Source organism: Dendropsophus ebraccatus, chromosome 1, assembly GCF_027789765.1.
Source record: "Dendropsophus ebraccatus isolate aDenEbr1 chromosome 1, aDenEbr1.pat, whole genome shotgun sequence".
In the NCBI taxonomy this organism is placed as follows: Eukaryota; Metazoa; Chordata; class Amphibia; order Anura; family Hylidae; genus Dendropsophus; species Dendropsophus ebraccatus.
This window is the reverse complement of record NC_091454.1, coordinates 58585803-58604407: the sequence shown is the minus strand read 5'-3', so window position 1 is coordinate 58604407 and position 18605 is coordinate 58585803. Positions and strand designations below refer to the sequence as shown.

The window sequence follows — 18605 nt, the reverse complement described above, 5'->3', positions numbered from 1 at the left end:
GACTTCTCCTGTTCCCAGAGTGACTGACAAGTTACTAGCAGTGAACTAGCATTGATGGTCATATACACAATGCTGTGCAAACTCGCTATAGTAAAGTGAAGGTTTGGCGCTGGTTATATCTGGCATATGAAGGGTGGGCCCCTGGAATTAAATTCCCTGGTGGGCCCAAGGTACCCCAGTCCGACACTGCCAGGAGCTCTGAATCAGTTTAAATCTTCTTGCTACAACACACAACACGGAACATGTGGATGCCCTTGCTGCCACACATCCAAGGTTTTATTCCCTACTGTTGCTTCCAGCTTCAAAACATTTCTTTTATCTGCTCTTTCCTCAGCCTCAAGTAAACAAAAATGCTCAAACATTCCATTATCTGCGACCCAGACTATTGAAATTTGCTCCCTTCTGTTTCACACCCTTTCAACCCTCTAATCCAGCGTTTCCCAACCGGGGTGCCGCGGCACACTGGTGTGCCGTGAGAACCCGCCAGCTGTGCCGCGGGATCCCGGTCGGAAATTAGAAACTGTCCCTTTAATATCCCTAGAAGCTGCGGCCGCGCAGCTTCTAGGGATATGCCGATGGATTGATGTTCCGCCCGCTCACACAGTGAGCGGGCGAAACATTCAATCGCGCACAATGTCAGAGCAGGACCTGTCAGCGTCCTGCTCTGACATTGACTCCCATAGGCCGCGGCACTTCATGCCAGCAGCCTATGGGAGGCCGGGACGTGACCTCTCCGGCAGGCGTGATGATGTGACGTCATCACGCCTGCCGGAGGTTCAGTCGCCGCGGCTCACAGGACGGAGCCTGAAGAGGAGGGAGAACACACAGCGCCGATTAGGTGAGTATGATGGTTTGTTGTTTTGTTTTTTTTAAAACTATTGGTGCATATTGGCATACTGCAGGGGGCATTATATGGGGGCATACTGCAGGGGGCATTATATGGGGGCATACTGCAGGGGGCATTAATGGGGGCATACTGCAGGGGGCATTAATATATGGGGGCATACTGCAGGGGGCATTAATATATGGGGGCATACTGCAGGGGGCATTATTATATGGGGGCATACTGCAGGGGGCATTATATGGGGGCATACTGCAGGGGGCATTATATGGGGGCATACTGCAGGGGGCATTAATATATGGGGGCATACTGCAGGGGGCATTAATATATGGGGGCATACTGCAGGGGGCATTATATGGGGGCATACTGCAGGGGGCATTATATGGGGGCATACTGCAGGGGGCATTAATATATGGGGGCATACTGCAGGGGGCATTAATATATGGGGGAATACTGCAGGGGGCATTATATGGGGGCATACTGCAGGGGGCATTATATGGGGCATACTGCAGGGGGCATTAATATATGGGGGCATACTGCAGGGGGCATTATATGGGGCATACTGCAGGGGGCATTAATATATGGGGGCATACTGCAGAGGGCATTATTAATATATGGGGGCATACTGCAGGGGGCATTATTATTATATGGGGCATACTGCAGGGGGCATTATTATTATTATATGGGGGCATACTGCAGGGGGCATTATTATTATATGGGGCATACTGCAGGGGGCATTATTACTGTATGAGGGCAAAGCAGGGGGCACTTGTACTCTGGCCTCATGGCCATAGTACGTCTCATTGTACCCCTTTATACTGCAGTTATATGAGCCACATAATTATCAGCACCATATACTGTGGCTATACAGTGCACATCACCACAGTATATGGTGCTGATAATTATGTGCTCATATACGTGGGACTGTATGTATGAGTTTTCATGGGACTGTTATATATATATATATATATATATATATGGGAATACATGGGACTGTATGTATGAGGTTACATGGGATTGTATATATGAGGGGGTTATCCTTTTTTATTTCACTTTTTTAAAATGAATAATTTATTGAAAGGATCTCTGCCCGGCATATGTCACTCTTGAGGGCTTAAAAAGCAGCTCTTGTGGTGATAAGAAGCTGATTTAAAACCCCCAAGAGTGAACTCCGTGAACTATATGTATAATATGTACTGTTTTAGTGTCATTTTGTGCCATTTTGGTTGGTGGTGTGCCCCGGGATTTTTTAAGTATAAAAAGTGTGCCGCGGCTCAAAAAAGGTTGAAAATCACTGCTCTAATCCATCCTCACCTTCACTAACTAGTAGATCCACCTTATATTCTCTTCTCAGCCAGCCCCTTCACTGGCTACACATTATGGCCTCTTTCACAGGATCAGTGATTTTTGGTAATCCATACTTTTTTCTTTTTTTACACAACGGATTAAAATTAAAACGTACTGTGTTAATAGCCCAATATAAATGTGCTCTAGGTTGAACCGTGATTACAGATCTGCAATTGCGGACAACTTAAAGCGACTCTGTACCCACAATCTGACCCCCCCAAACCACTTGTACCTTCAGATAGCCGCTTTTAATCCAAGATCTGTCCTAGGGTCCATTCGGCAGGTGATGCAGTTATTGACATTAAAAATTAATTTTAAAATTGCAGCCCTGTCGCCTACGGGCGTATCTGTGCCCTAACTTTGCACCACCCCCTCCGTCCCTCCTCCGCACCCTCTTCATCATTAGGAATGCCACTGGAACATTTACTTCTGTTTGAACATTGCACAGGATGATCTAGCCCATGTGCTGTGGTAACACAGGTGGGGAATAGGAAGCAATCTGCTTGGAGCATTCCTAATGATGAGGAGGGCGGGGAAAAGTTAGGGCACAGATATACCCGTTGGGCACGGGGCTGCAATTTTAAAATTAATTTTTTATGACAATAACTGCATCACCTGCCAAACGGACCGCAGGACAGATCTTGGATTTAAAGCAGCTATCTGAAGGTACAAGTGGTTTGGGGGGGGGGTCAGATTGTGGGTACAAAGTCACTTTAAAGGGATGTGTGAATAAGGCCTATGACATACAAGGCTGTCCACAACCTGTCCCTACATTATTGCCCTCATCATCTCCCAATACCTTCCCATATGAAATGTCTGATCTTCTCAAGACCTTCTTTACTACTGTCTTTTCATTAGCTTTTTTCCTTTACATCATTACCTGAAAGATTTACCACCATACAAACTTTAGAAAAAAAGACTAAAAACACACCTCTTTAGAAAAGATTGCAAATATGAAATAACTCCTAATAAGCAACTATTTAAAGCGAATTTACCATCAGGTACATCGCTTTAAGATTTTTAAGACATCAATAGACAGGCGTGGGGATATCTGCTTGCCTCCAGTGTGACAAAACCCCTCCCCATGTGACGCGGCTCCATTGATTCCAATGGAGCTGCCTCACAGAGGGGAGGGCGGGCATGCTTCCAGTCCCTCAGGACGGTCCAGTGCCCAGGAATATAGACTGTGGCAACTTTGCGCCGGTCTATAGATTTAAAACTCTTAACGCAATGTACCTGATGGTACATTCACTTTAAAGGAAACCAATCACCAAATTTATTCTGACTGGGTTCCCAGAACTGATGCACAGACCTCCCAGCCAGGTCTCCTATAGTGTCGAGGGTTCCAGGTTCCGAAGACTTCATGTCAAGTAAAATGCTTTTTAGTCCCGCACGCGAAGCAGGGAAAGAGGCGTAAACTAGTCATCTGCGCTCTGCAGGGTGATTGACAGACAAGGAGGCTAGTTAGCGTCTGTTAATCGGCCTCCTTGCCTGTCAATCACCCTGCAGTTCCATGAATAACAATGACAAATTATGCCGATTCCCTTCTTGTACTCCACTGAGCATTTTGTTCTTTCTCAACTTATGTTGCCTGGGAGTCAACATGTACCATTACCTATACAGTATACCAGTTAGAGATCTATTTGGCTCGAATCTGCGGTTGGGATGCATGAACTACATTATGGCTATTCTGTGACATCACGTCCTGGAGGCGCTGACTATAACTAGGGCTTATTTTTGGACTAGGGCTTATTTTTGGACTTGGGCTTATTTTTCAAGCTGCAAAATCAAACTAGGGCTTATTTTTGGGGAAAGAGAGAGGAAACCAAGTTAGAAAAACTTAGCCTTAATGAGATTATATTGATTTAGGCTCCTCAACTCAAAACTGGAACTTTTCTCTAATACATCAGCTTTTTCTTGTTTGCTGTTTGGTAGAAATATAAAGCATACGGCATTTAGACTATATACTTCATGCATAATACAGAAAGAATTGCTTCAACCTACAATTACAGTCCAAACTAAATAAACTCTTGGAGGATAAGCATTGTGATAAGACTAATTTACTTGACACCCTCTGTCCTTGAAGACAGATGAGCAAACACACCAACTATTTATCTACAAGTATAACCCCCCCTAAACATTAATATATTTATCTCAGGCATTCATTTTATCTCTTTTGTTGTTTCCTGTTTAAAGGGAATGTGTCATCCAAACAAGACCTGTTGTTTACATAAAGTTAAATGTTAAACATTTCTAAAAGAAGTTTAGGCAATTTTATCTTTTTATTTCCTCTACACTATTTTTATTTATAGACAGTTTTTACTCTGGCCGCCAAACTTAATAATACTGTAGAGATCATTTCTCAGCAGTCATCTCAGGGAAAGAAGTCAACACAAATATGATATAAATTCTGTTTATGGCTTTGTTTACACCAAGTAAAAAACAAACAAACAGAAAAGGCGTCTACTTTTTTTTTTTTTTAATATGACGTCCATTATTGCCGCATTTTAATTGAAACCAATGGTAATATTTCTGTATTCTAATTGTGATGTTTTATAGAAATATTCCAGTATTCTAAAACCTTTTATATATTTCCAGGGGAATGGTAACGATAAAGAATGGCTCTCAGCCGGGTACCACACAGCTGCTGTCCCAGTGACTTTAGGAGGTTTAGTCTTCTCAGCAGGACCTGTTCACAGCAATGTCCTGCCAATGATTGAATGTACAGTAGTAGCAACAAGCAGTGACAAGCAAGGGACTAGAAACCCTTGGAACAGGAGCTGCAGAGGACTCAGGTAAGTATTATTTATTTTACCAAACCGAACTATGTTTGTGTGTCCCATAAATAAAAGCATGCTTTGGTGTACAGCAGACCATACATGGTCAGAAGTAGACGACATGTGGTCTATTAAAGGCTAGGTCTATGCCATGTTGTACATTACAATGCCCCCTAACAAGTTGTAAAACTATGGGGCAGATTTATCAAACTGGTGCAAACTAGAATTGTCTTAGTTGCCCCTAGCAACCAATCAGATTTCACCTTTCATTTTTCAAAGAATCTAAGAGGAATAAAAAATTACACAGGCCAATAGCACTTTTCTCTAGCACAAACCTCCTTCACCTACCAAATTGCAACCAAATCTCACCTGCTTAGCAACTCCTAATTTCAATCAACATAGTACTTTGGTGTATTCATAACATCATGTGTGTTCTTCTTCAAATACTCGGGTCTTCTGGTACCTATACTTTTCCTGTGGCTGATAGCTATGGAGACAACCACCCATATCATGCAGCCACAATAACCTAAACATGGCGGTACCATTAGACACCAAAAACTACCATAAAGCAGCCCTACAACCAAACAAAGTTGATACATACACAGCATTCACACCCACATATACATAATTACAAAGTAAAACCAAATAAAATTTGTAATTCTGTTGTCTCTTAGATGCATAGTGTCCACTGTCCATTTAAAGTGACTGACAACTATTTACAAAACAAAAAGACAGTGCTTGGGAAAGAAAATATATAGTTTACACATTACAATTTCAATGAAATTTATTGCTAGAATCATTCTGTAAGAATGCCTTTGATGTCACTTTAATGTTAGTCATCATTTTTTAATAGGTGATCTGTTCACGAGACTAACAATGTGGGGACGACTCTTCTGTGTTAGACCTGAGTGATTGTCAAAGTATCAAACACATGACATGAGTTTCAGCTGCACCCTAGGTATTACTGAACATCCTGCAATAAATGTGTCTACTCATAACTACATACTATGCACGCACTCCCTCTTACTTGCTTTTTATGTTCAGCTTCAATCACAGAAGCATCTCCTCCCTATTAGTAAAAGAGGAACAGTAATATGAAAGGATTACAATGGATATAAACAAGAAGGATTAAGCTATATCGATGTTTACATGTTCTAGAACAATGGGTCTCATAGTGCCTACTAGAGATGAGCAAATCTACAGTATTAGCGCTTTGCTTCGCTCAGCCGTCAGCTTGTCAGCCGGCTGCCTTTGAACTCCGCTTCAATCCGGGTGCCTGGAGAAGCTGGATGCAGCCCTGAGAAACTACTAGGACTGAGTTCAGCTTTTCCAGGCATGGCCGAGCGCAGGGCTCCGCCCATGAAGTGCCTGCGGACTGTTAAACATGGACAGTTTGCTGCACAATACAAACGGTGATGTTTAAAAAGCCCTTTAGAGGGATCACTAATTGATACTGATAGGTTGCCCAACCAAACTTGTTGTCCAAGTTGGCTTGTTTGGGCAGCCGTTCACTTCTATCTTTGTTAGCCTCACATTACCTGTTTACACTTGGAAATGTGCGAACAACTAATAATTATTACTAGGTATGTGTCTAAATTATCAGCTGATCACTGGGTGTAATACTTGGGTGGTTATTGGCCTGTTTAGCTGAAAACTGCCCCATTTATACAGCCCTGAGTCATGTACCCAGCATTCAACGATATAACATTAGAGTCCCCCTGAAACTATGATCATAGACTATGCTGTGAGCACAGTATTAGGGCCTGATTGATGAGGGCCTAGCTTCTATTCCTTTGGGGTCACAGCAAAATTGCATTTATGTACATACAGTTTCATTCAACTACAATATTATTAGGTTTTGCTCATGCAATGATGTACCACAATAGTACTTTCAAAAGGGAGTTCCTTTTCTAAAAAAAAAAAAAAAGAAAATCACATGCAATTTTTACAGATGCAATGTCCTGCAGTCCTAGAAAAGCACTATGTACTTAATGCATGCAATTTAGCGATAATACTGTACGTGTGAAGTTGAAAGGGATATGTCATCAAATGTTTTTATGTGAAACAGAATTGTTTGTATCTTTTTCTATTTTTCCCCTGTCACTACCTATAAAAATCCTGATGTCTTAGCATAAGATGGAAGTTACAGGGGTATATATCAAGGTGTGCGCTTAGCACAGACCAGCAAAATGTCGCAAAAATTTTACAACTTTTCATCATTTTGCACGCTTCTCACCAAAAGTGGGGGAAGGGGATGTGGCATCAAGGATTGAGATATGTGCCCTCTCTGTGTGTTCAATTTTTTACTATTTACACCTGCACGCTGCCATCAATTCTAGTTAAAATATATGCCAGTTTACCACTCTTGAAAAATCCTCCCTATCTGTTTTGTAGACAGAGCATCTAAGTTGTCATCTCATATCTAAGGCAGGGTTGCACTGAAAGGTGACACCAAATATACATACAACACAGAATCCATTATTCACAATAAGTGATGAACACTGCTCCCCTCCTAAACCTCCCTGCATACTGACTTCTGCAGAGGACACAAAGCATGCCTAGAACCCTCTTCCATAGTCAATAAATATCTTTAGTGTCTATGTTCCATATGGCTATTGTAAAGGAGATCTCATATTTTTTTTCTTTCACATCAACTGGTGCCAGAAAGTGCCAGAGATTTGTAATTTACTTCTATTATCCAATACTTATCAGCTGCTTTATGTCCCGCAGGAAGTGGTGTATTCTTTTCAGTCTGGAGAGCAGGAAAGGTTTTCTATGGGATTTGCTACTGCTCTGCACAGTTCCAGATATTTACAGAGGTGGCAACAGAGAGCACTGTGTCAGACTGGAAAGAATACTCCACCCCAGGACATACAGCAGCTGATTAGTACTGAATGCAAATGTACCATCAGGTACATTCACTTTAACACAACCCATGGATAGATCTGCGCCAGCGCAGGGAAGCCGGTGCCGCGGTCCATTTTTTGAACCGCGGCCTGGTTCCTGTGTACGGCACTGTTCTATCCACAGGTACCAGGCCGAGGCTGAGAAACTGAAGGTGAGCCGGGCCGCCCCCAGTTGGAGGATCCCCCCCTCCCCCCTCTATGACGCGGCTCCACTGATTCTAACCGGATGGTACATTCGCTTGAAAGACTGGAGAATTTTTAATAGAAGTAAATTGCAAATCTCTGGCACCAGTTGATTTAAAATATTTTTTTGGGGGTGAACTACCCCTTTAAGAGCAGCTCTAGCAAACATATAGAAAAACAGAATAAATAAATCAAAGAATATAAAATAAATTAGAAAGGGAATAGGGGATAATTAGTTGATCGATGGAGATTCAACTACTGGGACCCCCATAGATCATGAGACAGATGTCAATTGTCACCCAGGTAAATGGAGTGGCAGCGCACATGCTTGACTGCCGCTCAATTCATTCACTGTAAACTTTGCTGAGCTGAAATCTTATAAACTGTTAAGCATGCATGCTGCCACTGCATTCACAATAACTAACATCTGTCCTCGGGATCGGTGGGGGTCTAACTGCTGGAAACACCACCGATCATGGGGACAGAGGTCAATTGTCAGCTAGTACTCCCTATCAGCTAGTTATTCCGTATGTTGTGGATAGGGGATAACTTTTTATAAACCCTTTAAGTATATAATACTAAGGTAAATACACAACCCCTATAAATAAATTTTACACTAACCCTATCAGCCCCCATGCTTTATATAAGGTAGTTAAAAACGTCCAAGAAGAAAGTTACATTACAACAGCAGTGCAATAGCAAACTATAGTGGCATTCAGAAGCTCAGGAATTCAGCAGTGAATGTTTTATAAAAGAGGCTTTTGCCCTATAAATCTATCAGTGATTTAAAGCATGCCTAGCACTGGCCATTATGCTGAGGAATAATAAAAAGGCACATTATTGTAGAGCCTGGAATTCTTAATCAGTGCATCAGAATGTAGGAGCTTTGCTGTACCACATGGACACTTGTTCAGCAGGCATGCCAAGCTAGGGCGGGGATGAAATCTGAGGACCTGCCATAAAACGGAGGTTTATTTTATACAAGGCCAGACTATAGTGCGGTGAAATCTAAGTGGAGACATATCATGACACAGGCAGCTACTAATTCTTATTATAACTATATCCATGTGTGCTGCAAAGGAAATAAGATATAATAAAAGCTAGGAAACCAGTCTGAAGCTGTACCATTCAACAGGCACACAAAGTACGAGCAGGGAAATGTGGTTACTAAATGTAAGGCGGCAAACCCAGTGCTAAAATAGAAATGTATACGTACAACTACTGTATGATAATGTATCTATTGACAGTGCTTCTTTAGGTGAAAAGGAGCCATAACTCCAGGTCACAATGTAAAATCTGTAACAAGAAACCCACCTTTTTTGTGTTATAATTATTGGGGTTTTATATCGTAGGTGGGTTGTGAGCACTTGTGCCATTATTATCAGTACACCGAATATAAATACTACCCTGTTTTCCCGAAAATAAGACATCTGAAAATAAGGCATAGTGGAGAATGTACAGGATAGCTTAAAATACAGCATGCCCCTAAAAATAAGGCATCCCTCGAAAGTAAGACCCCATCCATTATGGGGAGGGGGCGTGGAGGGGAAGGGGGAGGGGTGTTGGGTTGTTTGGTTATGCTGGTTTGTGATGACAACTACTGTACAGTATACAATAAACGTTCATTTTTTCACACAATGGGGGGGAGATTTATCAAATATGGTGTAAAGTAGGACTGGTTCAGATGGCCCTAGCAACCAATCGGATTCCACTTTTAATTCCTCACAGACTCTTTGGAAAATAAAAGGTGGAATCTTATTGGTTGCCAGGGGCAACTGAGACAGTTTCACTTTACACCATGTCACTTTACACCATAAATCTCCCCCAATAAGTGTTAATTCTTAAGACATTTCCTGACAATAAGACATAGGGGGAGATTTATCAAACTGGTGTGAAGTAGAATCGTCTTAGTTCCCCCTAGCAACCAATCAGATTCCGCTTTTCATTCCTCACTTATTCTTTTAAAAAGGAAAGGTGGTGTCTGATTGGTTGCTAGGGGCAACTAAGACAATTCTACTTTACACCAGTTTGAGAAATCTCCCCCATAGTGCTTCTTTGGGAGAAAAAATTATTATAAGACACAGTCTTATTTTGGGGGAAACAGGGTAGCCTACAACATATACTGTAGTTTACAATATAAATCACTTTGCATTTGTGTCAGCTACATTTTCCTTATTTACCCACGATAAGGACTTGGATCGGTATTATAGTACTCTTTGTAACATGTATCCCAGATAACTGGCCTCAGTAGCCATTCTGTGCATGTATGTTTGGCCAAGGATATAAACTCCTATAGACTCCAGTATAATAGATGACAGATTTATTGGCCATTTGACCACTTATAACATAATTCAGGCTAATCAATGTAGTGAGCACAATGGATGGAATGTAGGGGTGGAGGTGGAATGTTTGATTCCATAGAAGGCTTAAACAAATGAGGAGAAATGAAAGCCTGCCATTTACCACTACAAAGGAGCCAGAACAGCCTGTTAAGTCAGGAAGAAGACCCAACTTCCTTGTAACACTACTTTCACTCCACCATTGTCTGGACATGAGGCATTTGTGAGCTCTGTTTACATCACATTTTTTGGCCTACAACAATTGGATATGTCTGCAGACTGTGATATAATCAGTAATAAATACTAGGTTCGTACAGTCTACTGGTGCCATCTATTAACTATATAGCGTAAAGCTATAAAAAACAATTGACATCAGACCCCTACCAATCATTAGATTTTTTTTTTCAAGTGACAGTAACTCCTTAAGATGTGCCCAACCAGATCCTGATCATCTGATCAATATGGGCCCAGCTTCAATAATCCATTGTGATCGGCTGTTATTACTGGAAGAAGCCATATCTGCCAAATATTTTCCAGACATAGTACTGAACGGTAGTTATTTAAATGAACAGTTGACCATGTAACTCATAGATGAGCTGGATCCACCAGAGAAGTCTTTCTTATCTTTTTCATAGAGGAGACTGCTGAATACCCCAATAAGAACCACAAAAAGGTATTCCTGCTTTTCTCTTCTGCTTGAATCCTGAGCATTTTACTTGTGTTCTTGTAATTACAGCAGTTGTTGCTCCCAACTATTCCTTCTACTGTAACTTAGGGATAGAAGCATCATAGTAAACCACAGCTATGGAATGTCTCTTGTTCTTCCACAATATTAAGCTTGTCTATGTTGTTCCTATAGCCATAAACCAACACATTTTGTGTTTTGAAGAGATTATGTATATCTAGGTAACAAAAACTCTTATGTACCCTGGAAATGCCCAGGAATTAAAAATAAATAAATCATGTCAAAATGACAAAAGGAGAGCTCATATACAGTTAAAGGGTTTTCTAGGCTTAGGTCCCTATTACACAGAGCAATATTCTGCTGATTGTGTAAAAAAAAAAAAAAAAAAAAAAAAAGACACCGATCAGCTGATGACAATGATCATCGGGTGAACGTGTCTTTAGGTCCTGACCCAAAACCACTGGCTGCCAACTGCACATCGCTATGTGTAATAGCGATGCACGTTCAATGGCTAATAACTGTGTAAAGAAAATAATAAAGTTCATACATACCAGTGAGTGCCCTTTACTTCAGACGCTGGCTCTGTTGATTTCTCGGTGGCTGCGAGATCAAGCAGGAAGATGCCAGTGAGTGTGGACAGGTATGTATGAACTTATTATTTTACACTAAAGGCATGGGCTAAGGATGGCCGTGCAGATCTTTGCTGCACAATACAGTAGTCGAGCTGTGTAATAGACTTGGAAGTTCATTTACATTACATTACAGTAAGGCCGGACAAACTAGGGGGCAAAGCACCCAATAAGGGGGAGCCTCCATGACTGGGGTTAGTTGCTAGGGCCCTGGGAGATAATTCAGGGAGGTAAGGGGTTAATGGCTGGACGGGGTGGGGAGTAAAGTGGGGAGATCAGGTCAGGAGTTAATTGATTGGTGGGGGGGGGGGGCGGTACCTTTTGCCTGTCTGACAGCAGAGGAATCTACCGCCCTCCCACCCTAGTGCTTTTTTTTAGTTCGGGATCATGTGGGCTGGGGGGTTACGGCTTCGTCATGGCAGCTCGGCAGTGGAGGGTCCTCGGAGTCGGGTGGCAGTTACAGTTTTTCCAGAGAAAGGGGGGGAACCAAATAGAAGGTTCTGGACCCCCTTGGTGGTTAATGGTGGATTAATGTTTAGTGGACTGGCGTTACAGGAACATATACCCTCGTGGAAGGATAAGGGACGGAGTAATGGTGAAATAGCGAGGGGAACCTATTTAAGGTTTGGTGCCCGCGAGCCATGCGATAGTCGGCTGGGGGTAAAAACGGGTGTGTGCTGGTTAACAGGGATCGCCAGTAGTAAAACATTTCAGGCTTCGAGGACCTTTCCACCCAGGGATGTTAAAGTTGTGTTCTATTTACACTAGTATGTTAAAGGTTAATAAAAGGCTGCTGTGGCCATTTCATCTGAATTATGGTGTTGTGTCTTTATTGGGTAGAAAAAGGGGGTAGTAGAGGTGGTCATGGCTAGCCCAAGGTCAACAATACACCCAGTCATGCATATTCTGTCCCCAATTGCAGACAGAATGCGGACGCATTTCTATGGCCCTATACACATATCTATAGGTGTTGTTCGGGCCGTAGTTGGAGCATGGATCCCCTATTCTTAATGGATTGGTAAGTGTAAATGCGGACAGTTACGGGTCAGCAGCTATGAATAGCACTATGGATGTGTGAATGTAGCCTAAGGTTCCGAAAATGGGCTCAATTCCAAGAAGGGTATTATAGGATGTAGTTGGAGGAGCATTCCAACGTTCCATGTTCCTCACGGAACACGGACGTGGAATGCCTATAACAGACTCTCCCCTCGCCCGGGCAGCATCTGTAATTAGATGCTGGGAGCGGGGGAACTGTACAGATATGCACCATGCTGTAATGACAGAGCCGCGTGGCTGCTTTACTACAGCGCGGCGCCTATCTGTACAGTTCCCCCACTCCCAGCATCTAATTACAGATGCTGCCCGGGCGAGGGGAGAGTCCGTTACAGGCATTCCACGTCCGTGTTCGTTAGGAACATGGAACATGGGAATGCAGCCTAAGGGTGCCTTTACACAGAGAGATGTATCTGACAGATTTTGACTAGAGATGAGCGAACCGGGTTCGGGTTAGAGTCTAGCCGAACCCGAACGATCGGCATTTGATTAGCGGTGGCTGCTGAACTTGGATAAAGTTCTAAGGTTGTCTGGAAAACATGGATACAGCCAATGACTATATCCATGTTTTCCACATAGCCTTAGGGCTTTATCCAAGTTCAGCAGCCCCAGCTAATCAAATGCCGATCGTTCGGGTTCGGCTGGACTCGAACCCGAACCCGGTTCGCTTACCTCTAATTTTGACGCTAAAGCCAGGAATGGATTTGAAAAAGAGGATAGATCCCAGTCTATCCTTTATGCCCTGTTCTCTGTTTATAGTCTGTTCCTGGCTTTGGCTTCAAAGATCTGTCAGATAAATCTCTCTGTGTAAACACACCATTAGACTTTGTTTCAACTAGGCTGGGTTTACACTTAGTATTTTGGTAAGTAAGTATTACTAAGCTATAAGCAGGCCAAAAATGAGAATACTATGTGCGAACTCAACCATGTAAAGTAAGGTGCTAAAAACAGTTGATCACCAGGTACAGTATCTCTCACCAACGTTTCAGTACATTGGAGCTAATTTGAAACCACAATACCTACATAATAAAGTATACATGTAAGGTATAAGCTGCAGATGTTTCATTATACCAGAAGAATAAATAATTGAGCAAGGCATAGACTTGGTGTGAACACAACCTTACCAAGAATTGTCATGGTTTGCCAGTTTTCTTGGCCGCTAAGAGGTTTATCACATTAAACTATATTATAATGGAAAATGATTTCATTGCTAAATGTATGCTTCACAGCTGGGATATAAAATAGACACCATTTCATACCAGTAGAAGTAATAGCACCCAGATACTACTTCATCCTAGTGTTACCAGAGGACCAGTGATACATTCCTTTGTCAGGCCGCAGTCTCATATGTCACGCGTCACACACCCAAAGAATGAAGAACCGACAGTACACCTGTTTCAGATGATGATGATGGTGGGGCCTGGCATGCAATACTCAACATACTTCATTCATTTATATATTTATAAATGAAATGCTCAAGAAAGCCTTCTTATTCCACAAACATAGAACAATAGAAGTATTTATACTTTAAAAGGGTTAATTGATGGCCTAACTGCAGATCACGGGGCAATGGCAATGGTGCAAGTGCTGCAGCTTTTTAAATGTCTGTATCGGGTGCAAGTTGATTTGTACTTGTAAATGGTGAACTTTTCAGGGTGCACTCACACATGCTTTTTGTCTGGCATTTTTTTTTTCATGTGTTTGTGTTTTTTTTTCTGGTGTTTTTTACTTTATGTGTGAATGATCTTTTTTGTAGTTTAGACATTTTTGTGTGCTATAATTTTTCCCCTCTGCCATTACATGCCATGACCTAGTCGCTAGAAAACTGCCAAAGAGGCTTAAAAGAGAAAAGAAAAGGCTCAGACAGAAGAGAAAAATGTCACACCAAAAACACTGCGTTTAAGACAGATCATAAACTTTCATAGATACTGAAAATGGGAGATGACAGGCTGGGTTTACACATATTGATCAGTAATTTTAGGCAAAACCAGGAGTTGAACTACAACAGAGAAAAGCTATAAAAGGAAAGATTTGGACATTTGGTCCTTTTCACACAGGTGTATTTTGATTTTACTATGGAGCTACTGGTGATCTATGGGCAGTATAGAATATGTGTATATTTGTATCCCTTTAACAGTAGAAATATGCCCCCTGAAGTTTATGAAGATGGAATGAAATATAGATGCATCTATATTTAAACAGTAGTTTATCTATTTTGCATCTACTTTACATAGTGTAATACAGTTTACTGTCTAAGGGTGCCTTCACACACAACCGATCCACAACGGATTTCACGCTGCAGATTCGCAGCGAAATCCGCAGCGGATCCAGTGTCAGTGCATCCCCATGAGAATACATACTTGCAGCGGGATTGACATCCTACTGCGTGTATGTAAGTTAACCCCCCGGCGGCCGGAGCATACATCACCTGTTCTCGCTCCGGCTTGCTCCGGGAGTTCCCGGCGTCTGCTTGTCCTGCTCAGCCAATCAGTGCGCTGCCCCGCCACAGCCACTGATTGGCTGAGCGGGACCTCCTGCCAAGAACCCGAGAGCAGAAAGCATGGCGATGGATGCTCCGGCTGGCGGGGGGGTTAACTTACATACACGCAGCAGGATTTCAATCCCACTGCGAGTATGTATTCTCATAGGGCGGCACTGACAATGGATCCCCAGCGGATTTCGCTGTGGATCCAGTGTGTGTGAAGGTACCCTAAAAGATAGTCTATAGGTATTGACTGTACAGAAATACAGATGAAATGATAATTAAATATTTAGGCTATGTTGCCACACAGAATATTTACTCAGTATTTTGGTCAGTAGTTTTCAAAGTGGAATGGAATGGAAACACAGAAAGGCTATGTTTACACACTGTTGAAATTGAGTGGATGGCTGTCATTTAAAAATACTGTGTGTGAACATAGGCTTATGCTGCACTCTTTTTAAAGTGACTCTACCACCAGGCCCAAGCTAAAGCACTGGAGGCGGGCCGACACCCCCCCAGTGGGAAGAAACCCCATCCCCTCTATGACGTAACTCCATTAGAATCAATGGATCCATATCATAGAGGGGCTAGGGTTTCCTCCCACTAAGGGAAGGTCGGCTCGCCTCCAATGCTTCAGCCTGGGCCTGGTGGTACAGTCACTTTAATTTCAATAGATCTTTGTTTTGGATCGGATGCATATTATGGTAGTATTGCCATATGTTAGAACAGAGCAGGCCATATTCTGTGTTTTAGACTTACTTTAAGTTTAGGCTAAAAATACTGACCATAACACTATATGTCAATGCAGCCATACTCGTAGAATAGGGAATGAATAATTAAGATGTCTTTCATATGTGGAGACAATAAAAAAAAAAAAAAAAAAAAAAAAAAAAAGGTTTCTTCAAGTATACTATCCTTCTTCTATGTGGGGGTATATGCACACTACAGAATTGCGCGTGGTGACTAGAGATGAGCGAACTTGCCGAGGTTCGGGTTCGTATGAACCTGAACTCTCGGCGTCTGAGTCTGATTCTCGCTGTCTGCAGCCTCCGTGGAGAGTGTGGATACAGCCGGAGGACCGCCTGGAAAACTGGGATACAGTCTATGGCTGTAGTGGTGACCTCAAGCGGATTCCGCCGCACAGCCTCCACTTAAAGTTCCGCCCATCAAGTATTCCGACATGCCAATTCTTTGGGCGGACGTCAGAATTTGTCAGCGAATATCACTGAGTTTATGAGACGGGCGGAAATTCAAGTGGAGGCTGCGCAGCGTAATCCGCTTGAAGTCTCCCCGCGTATTCTGTAGTGTGCACATACTCTAAAGGCACATCCCCTTGAAGAACATTTTGCATTTTATGTGGTTATCAATCAAAAAAGATATTTTCTAAAAAAAAAAAAACAACAATGTAATATTATTACTTGTATATATAATACAAATCAAAAATCTCCCCTGGTTCTCTTCACAAAGGCCACAGCGTTTTTCCATACAGCTATAGCACTGGACACATAATAAGTGATATCACATGTCTGTACGGCCATGACTGCACAGGATGACACATCGCTGAGGCCTTTACAATGTAAACACGCACTGATGTCAATTTATGAACAAACCCTTTTCATTCCAGTACTGTCATAACAAGTGTTGTCCCATGCAGGTTACATAGCCATCCACTCTAATGGCAAGTATAACTGTTGCAAACTTTCCATATGTTACACCTCCGCATGTTCCTGCCCAGGTTAATACTGTATGACGAAGAGCAGGTCTGTCAAGTGGTAGACATAATTGATTATACTACTGGTATTATATTACTTAGAGGGTTTTACAAATTGCTTTATAATACAGCAGTCTATGTGGCCGTCTTACCTTAACTAAAAGTGTTTTGGTAGAATTAGGGTCAAAGGTGAAATCGCATACAGTACACACAGATATACTGCCTTCTACTAATCTCTGGTGCTTAAAGGGGATGTACATGTTTACCTATATTAATCATATAGGTACCGTCTATGTACTAGAAAGATACCCTACACATCCCTTCCATAAAATAACCTGCATGTAAACAAACAAGGATTCCTTTGTAACAACCACATCAGCAATACATGTCCTGTTTATATGCCAAATTATAGAATCCCTTCCTCTATATCAGCCCCATCAGATAAAGGGTTAACCGCAGAAACCCTCTAAAGCGTACAATAAAGTGTCATTTCATGTCATAAAAGAGAAAGTCCCTTGAAAACACCTGCACACAGTCACACTGTCTTTCAGCCATTTGTGCACACAGCTACTTTACTGCTAACACAAGATCTTAGCAACAGCTTCCTCTTACCTGTATAGGAGCACCTATTGTGGCTCAGTACTCCTCCATAGCAAATCCCAGGAAAACAAGGCGGACAGCAGTTTATAGCCTAGAGAAAGGGCCACAAATCCTCCAATGCACCCTGACTTCTATAAGGAATTGCTTCATCTGGGCTCACTCCAAACTAAACAGTTGCAGTCTCTGCCTCTCAGTTTCTCCTATTCTCCACACACACAGTGCTCTGACCATAAAGGTAACTGGCAGGCTTTAGGTTTCCCATCCAATAACAAGGGAGGGGAGGGCCTGGCAGATTGAACCTGAAACTCTGATGTCACTGGAAACACTTTAACCTGATCCAAAGAATAAAGGGAGCAAATGCTTCTGTTTGACAAGGAAACTAAAAAGGCTTCAGTCAATAAATGGTCAATTTGCTTGCTGTCAGAGAGCACATGGCTGAGAAAGGGGAGGAAAGATGCAGCTGATCTGACTCAGAAAAGGTTACTTTAAAGCGTAAAACAAAAGAACATAGCATAAAGTAATATCTACAGCTTTTATTAGGACTAGATGCAAAAATATATGCATCCCTGTTCAGAAAATGGAAACAAAATGCCCCTTAACTGTGTCCTACTAAAAAGCGGAAGTTGCTGTATGTATATGGTTCTTTAACACCACCTTTTCTGGTGTCTGGCAGGGGCATATATTGAAGGACTCCCCAACATATGCCTGCATCATATAGCTATGATTCTGTGGCTTCTGTCATACCATCTGCCATGTAAAAAAATAATAATATTGCGTTATATATATATATATATATATTTTTTTTTTACAGGATCCTCCAATAGAATACAATAATATACAATAATAGCACAGACATCAATTCCATCTATTAGGGTTTATGGGAAATTTGCTGTATGCTTCAATTGCAGTAGTTTTCAGTTTGTGGTTTCTCCCACTAAAGTAAATAGGGGAAATAATAGGACAATTTCCTCTATGGGAGAGGGCCTGTGGGGCTAGACCTGTATGGGGCTCCGTATGCCACCCATAAGCCCCTATTACACGGGGTGACTTGC

At 42.1% G+C, this 18605-nt stretch overlaps 1 protein-coding gene across 1 annotated transcript in view; it reads right to left on the bottom strand.

Moving 5' to 3' along the window:
- The window catches only part of LOC138793167 (protein Shroom1-like), a 68023-nt gene extending 50233 nt beyond the window's left edge, over positions 1–17790 (bottom strand). Inside the window, exon 1 of the mRNA XM_069971533.1 lies at positions 17566–17790. The gene's annotated coding sequence lies outside the window, so the exon portion shown is untranslated. The remainder of the gene's footprint in view (positions 1–17565) is intronic.
- Positions 17791–18605: the final 815 nt, after the last annotated feature.